General features: G+C 39.8%; 1 long non-coding RNA gene across 2 annotated transcripts; it reads right to left on the minus strand.

Annotated features, from left to right (window-relative positions):
- Positions 1–846: 846 nt before the first annotated feature.
- Positions 847–1,588, minus strand: LOC108079365 (uncharacterized). Of its 2 annotated transcripts, none has more exons than XR_011445577.1 (3): positions 1,417–1,588; positions 1,075–1,352; positions 847–979 (listed from the first exon to the last, which is right to left on the minus strand). It is a non-coding gene; the product is annotated as an uncharacterized lncRNA (long non-coding RNA). The 2 variants fall into 2 exon arrangements; XR_001770863.3 differs by having other exon boundaries at positions 1,075–1,355; positions 1,417–1,587.
- Positions 1,589–5,920: the final 4,332 nt, after the last annotated feature.

The raw sequence follows: 5,920 nt of genomic DNA on the forward strand, positions 1-5,920 counted from the left end.
ATTTTTGTGTAAATCGATTGTCCCACATTTGGCACAAAATAAAAATGAAGAGAAAACGTTAATTATATTGATTACAATCAATCTGCAAATTGCCAAACGCAATCAACTTAAAGTCGAAAACTCTGCCTGTGCAAAAGGAATCTCGACGACGCCCGTCAAAGGATCTCCACTCAACTGTCGTAATTGAAAACTGTACCTGTGTCTGCACACGGGAAAGCGAGAAAAGGCCAGGGAGAAAGAGAGGGAGAGGGAAAAAGCTGCACACATCACACGTCAACGAAAGGTATTGACTTTTAGCTCGAACGCCCATCCACCACCCACCCACAACCTCCACCCTAAGCTTTTCTTGTTTTTAGAGGTGGATGTGAGTGTGTGTGTGTGTGTGTGTGTGTGGGGAGAGTGTATCCAAAGGGTACGTACATGCATACATACGCGTTTTGTAAGAAAATCGAGACTTAATCGAAAATATCGGAATTTGTTAGGACTTGTTTTCGTTTTAAATGTGGAAGAAATTAATTTAAGGCCTAATATGATTTATATAAATTATTCAATTTTTTTAACACAAATTATGTAAAATAAATATTTTTCTTATTATTAAATGTTGATGGTTGAAGGTGTTCGTCGACTTTAAAATTATTAAAATTAAATCGAAGTCAAGAATGATGCGATCGAAATATTTTCCGAATTTTAAAATATTATTTAACACTGCCTTTTATGAATTAAGGGTTTTTATATTATAAAAGAATGTTTATGAAATAAGTAAAGAAATAATCTTAAACATTAAATTAATCAATTTATAAAATGATATTTTAAATTAAAATAAAACCCAATAAAAAGGCAGGCTTAGTTTTTTATATGTATTTTTGTAAGCCAAATGTTAAATAAATGGGTAGGAGAAAGCCATCAGCCAGTCAGGATCTTAGGCTCTCCTCCAGCAGTCCCTCCTCCAGCTAGGACAGCTCTCAGGGCATAGCAATTCCTGAAGAATTAGATTTAAAATTCCAAAATAGATGCGGGAGAGATCTCCTCCTTTTTCTTTGGGAAATTTAAAAGAGACAAATCCTGAATACTTACATTTTTCAATTTGCTGGCGCCCTCGGGTTTTTATTGATGCCATTCGAATTTTGATGCAATTCGTCTGTCTATGTCTCTGTGTCCTACATATAGTCAATCCTAGAAATTCTTCACCGATCGCTGCTTTCATACGTCAAGTCCGTTGCCTCTCTCATCTCGGCGTCACTGAAAATGCCCTACCTCACTGACCTCTGTTTCTTGCCCCTCTCTATTGCCCATACTGTGTCGGTGTATACTCTCTTTTTGTCGAATCACCAACTGTGTTCTTGCTGATGTGTCTTCTTCCAAGGGGTTTTCTTTGGTTAAAGAGAAGATTTCCTTTTTTATTTTTATAATATTTACCAGAATGCTCTTTTATCCACTTTGTGCTTAAGCCTAATTATGCAAAATTTAACTATTAAATATCTAAATTTAATATAAACTTAACCGAAAACTAGAATATATTATATAGATTTTTTTTGTTGCTTTTTTTTCCTGTTGTTTCCTATTCAAAGTGTTTGTTGGGACTGAGCTCTGACAGGGCTCGTCGAGCTAGTCATGACAAATTAAAGTCAGGGATGCTGTGATAGGAAAATTCGGAAATATTTTGTATATTATAATAAGAATATGTGGATTATATAAAAAAGTCTCTTAATAACACCGTATTCTTTGTTTTCTTTGTAATTTCGGTCTTTAAAGGACAGCGAGACGCTCTCTTAGGCTGCTCAAAAAGAAACTCTCTCGTTCGCTACTATTTGTAAATTGCAGGCAAGGCGCAAGAAATAAAACGAAAGAGTTAAACGAAAACACTTTCTAGTGAGAGATCTGGTAAATACCTATAAAGAAAAGAATTTTTATATAAGATAATGGATAATTTAAACATTGTTCCTTTTTTAATATCCCTGCGATTTGTGGTATATTTACATATATGTATAATTTGCCAAGCCAGAAAATTTCACTTCATATTCTCAAAAGTTTGCGCCATTAACATATTGAAATCGATTTGCATGTGGCCAGAGAAAGAGCGAGAGAGAATCTCATCGTTCCCCTATGAGGGAAGAGGTAGAGGGAAAGGCAGAGAGTGACTGTGGACTTAATTAGGAGCCAACTCTCACATATGTAGACATACACCCACTGGCTTCCCTATATACATACATGCCTAGGTCCACATATGTACATACATATACACATATGGCCCTCTGGTCAGAACGCCCTTTTCTGTATGCTATGAAAACTCGAGTCGCTGTGTGCATGTACTTGCCTGTCAATATATGTACGCTTGTATGTATTTCCACTCATGTGTGTGTGTGTGTGTGTGGGTGTATGGGTCGCACACATATGCTCGCATATATTGGCAAGATGGCCGCTCGGCACTCCCACGAACTGTGAAGCGAAGCGTTCTCTTCATTTGCCAGCTGCCAAAACTAATTTATGCGAATGTCGGGCAGCTTTCAGGGTTCCAAAAAGGGGGTGGGGTGTGGGAATGGGGGTAAGATCAATTAGGGATGCGGGTCTAATGACTCGAGTTTGCTTGGGAATATATTTCCATACATTTAGGATTACTTACGACCCTAGTTATTTAGCCAGAATAGGGAATATATATGGATATAAACTATATAATAGCCGATACTTAAATCCTAAGGATTGGCTTTGATTGAATATATGTATATGAGCCGGATTCCTTTTAAAAATATTTTCTAGCTTTTGGAATTTAACTACAAATCCCAAAGGGTCTGCAGGCAACCGTTATCTTGCGAACTTTGCCTTAAACGGTCTTGATCTGATTGGAATTATTTAAAATAAGTACTGAATTAAATCTTGTACGTTATCAGACTGTTTTTTTTTTTCGAATTAAATTGCATATAATTTTATTTAAGAAAAATTTGTATTTCTTGTGAAGTTTGCATAAACTATATTTTTTAATGATCTTTATATTGACTTTAAGTCACGAATTTCTGTTTTTATTTATTAATTTTTTTTTTAAATATATGTGTAAAATGTACGGGGTGGAGGTGGGGTTAAATAGGGGAATGGGGGGCTTCTTCTTCTTGGGCTACCAAGTGGCCAACAAAGACGCCGGCCGAGGCAGAGACTCAGACAGCGAAGTCGGCGCACCCTTTTAACCGAAATACTGAAAAACCTGCGCAACGTTTTTGGGGCTACTTTCGGGGAGGGGGCAGGTCATTGAGTGGTTGTTGTGGACCCTGCGTGGGTGTGTGTGTGTTGGTGTGCGTGTGTGGGCAGAGATTCCAGCTACGTCTATCGTTCGTTCCAGAGTGACAGCAATGGCAGGCATCTCTACACCCACACATGCATATCCTGCTCCTCGCACACACATATGTGTGGGAGGAAGCCAGTGAGCGAGAGAGACGGAGCGAGACAGCGAATGGCAGCAAGACAGGGAGGGAGAGGAAGAGGGAAAGGGAAAGACCAACGAGCGAGCGAGCGAGCGAGCAGCTTCACTTTTAAGGGAAGCAAAATGTATTGCTCATCGAAGGCTATCGAATGTGGTCGTCGTCGTCGGTTTTTCGCTCACTCCATTCGCGATAGTCCCAGCCTCTCGGTTGACGTCAACGTCACCGTCGCTGCCGGTGTCGCTGCCTCAGCAGGCGTCGCTGTCACCACGGAACAATGGAAGCTGGACGAACATGTTGCGTCCATTCCCGTTACACACACGCATATGAGTTACCGCGCTAGGAGTGTGTGTGTGTGTGTGTGTGCTGGCTCCCACATGCGCATCTTTGGTAAGCCCCCCCCCCCTCTTTACGCCTTCCCCTACTCCACCACCCCCTTCGCCAAGACCACCCTTTCTTTAGTTAGTCCGTCGCGTCCGAGCCGCTTCGTGTTTTATTACTCGCGACCTCCGTTCACGAAGATGGCGGCTGCTCCACACACTCACACACACACTCAAAGCCGACACACACATGAGCATAGAGTATTGAACACACTCGCATACATACGCATGCCACACAAACCTATGGCTACATTCACATGTGTGTACAGTCCAACTCCAAAAATGGAATATATATATTTAATTATTAAACAACAAATTTGTGAAATTTTAGAAATGCGTTTTAATATCTCCTGGGTTTTTTGAAAAAAAAAAGATTTTAAAACCTCCGCGATTTCTAAAAAAAAAAAACGGAATTTTCAAGGTCTTCAGAGATTTCTAAGGGAGATTTTAAGCTCTTTAGAGATTTTTTTTCAAATCTAGACTTTATCCGCTCTTTAAAAGGTTTCTGGAAGTCCCATTTTCAGTTGTTCCAGGAACTCCAAGCCGAAGCTTTCACAGAATTTCCAAGATCATCTTTCTTTGTAGTGCCAGTCGAATCTTTGGATGTTGGACCCTGTAATCTTCTGTTGTTTATCAGGAGCTAGGTGTATTATGTATTGTACTAATCTTGAGAAGGTCTCTGATGTCTCTCCTGTTATATCCCTGTATGCAGCAGGCAGGAGAAAGGCGGTTGTAACCTTAACATTAAGGATTATCAGAAGAATTCTCAGACACTTAGTTGGGCAGAGAAAGAAAGACTTATAGAAGATTGACTGTACTTGGATATTCCTGTATCCTGTATCCTAGCACGCATTTGGGCACACACGTGTGTGAGTGTGTGCGTGTGTGTGTGCTGGGGAGTTGTGCTTTCTGGTTTTTGCACATTTTGAACTTTCGCTCTCCACATCTCCACATCTGCACATCTCTCGCTCCCTCTGCATCTCCATCTCCATCTCGCTCGCCATCGTATCTTTAATTGAAGGACTTTTGCGCAGCTCACATACATGCGACTCCATCCTTTATCGCCCCATCTCTTTCCATTGGCCGATTCGCCGCCTCGCTCTGGCCCACGGCGCTCGGTCCATGTCAGTGGCTATGTGAAGAATGAAGCAAATGAATATCTCATGCTTATAATGGTCGCCCGGGCGACAACGCCAAAGGAGTGGAGGTCCTGACAGGAGAAGGAGGGGGATGAAGATGAGGAGAAGGAGAAGGAGGGAGAACCCAAGGTGGGTACGGGAGCGTGTGTGTGTGTGGAGCTCAAAGCAGTTCGAAAGAGTCCTAGAGATGGCACTAGAATAGAGGTATATATCATTTTTATTCCTGTAGAATTAGTATTGCCTTGTTTAATTAAAACTTGAAATATATTGACATGTATAACTTGAAAATTATACAAAAAAAATCATCGATAAAATGAGTATTAATATTCGATTATTTCGATAAATATTATTCTTTTTATATTGAACCTATAAGTGAATTAAGACTTCAGCTTACCTTTAAAAATAATATTATTTACTTAAACTCATCGGAAATTTATTTTTAAATTATGTAAAAAGATTTCTGTAATATATAATAATAAACAAATTTTATTCTTTTAATATTTAATCTAAAAATGAATTATGACTTGTGCTTTAATTAAAAAAAAATAATATTATTTATTTTAACTCTTTTAAAATGCAATTTAAGCCTTTGTAAAAAGGTTTCTGTAAAATATAAATGCTTTCGATAAATTTTATTTATGTTTTCTATAGCTTCAAAAGTCAATATTATCAGATCGATATATCCTATCGGATGCTGCACAGATATACATCCCTAAAGTAGCCCTTTGAGCCACCACCGACCAGGCAGGCAGGCAGGCGACCGACCAACCACCACCCACTCCTCCTTATTGTCTTGTCCCTCTGTATATATGTATATATGTGCATGTCCTGCGGGTGAGCCCGTGTGTGTGTGTGCCTGCGCACATGTGTGTGCGAGAGTTGGAAATGGATGTGGAGAGCACTTTGAAGCATATGCACATTTCGTGCTATCGAAAGAGAGACACAAATGAAGGCACTGGGGGGTGGCCAGGGTGGCTGGGGTGGTGCAAAGGGG

The sequence above is a fragment of the Drosophila kikkawai genome, chromosome X (genome assembly GCF_030179895.1).
Source record: "Drosophila kikkawai strain 14028-0561.14 chromosome X, DkikHiC1v2, whole genome shotgun sequence".
Classification (NCBI taxonomy): domain Eukaryota; kingdom Metazoa; phylum Arthropoda; class Insecta; order Diptera; family Drosophilidae; genus Drosophila; species Drosophila kikkawai.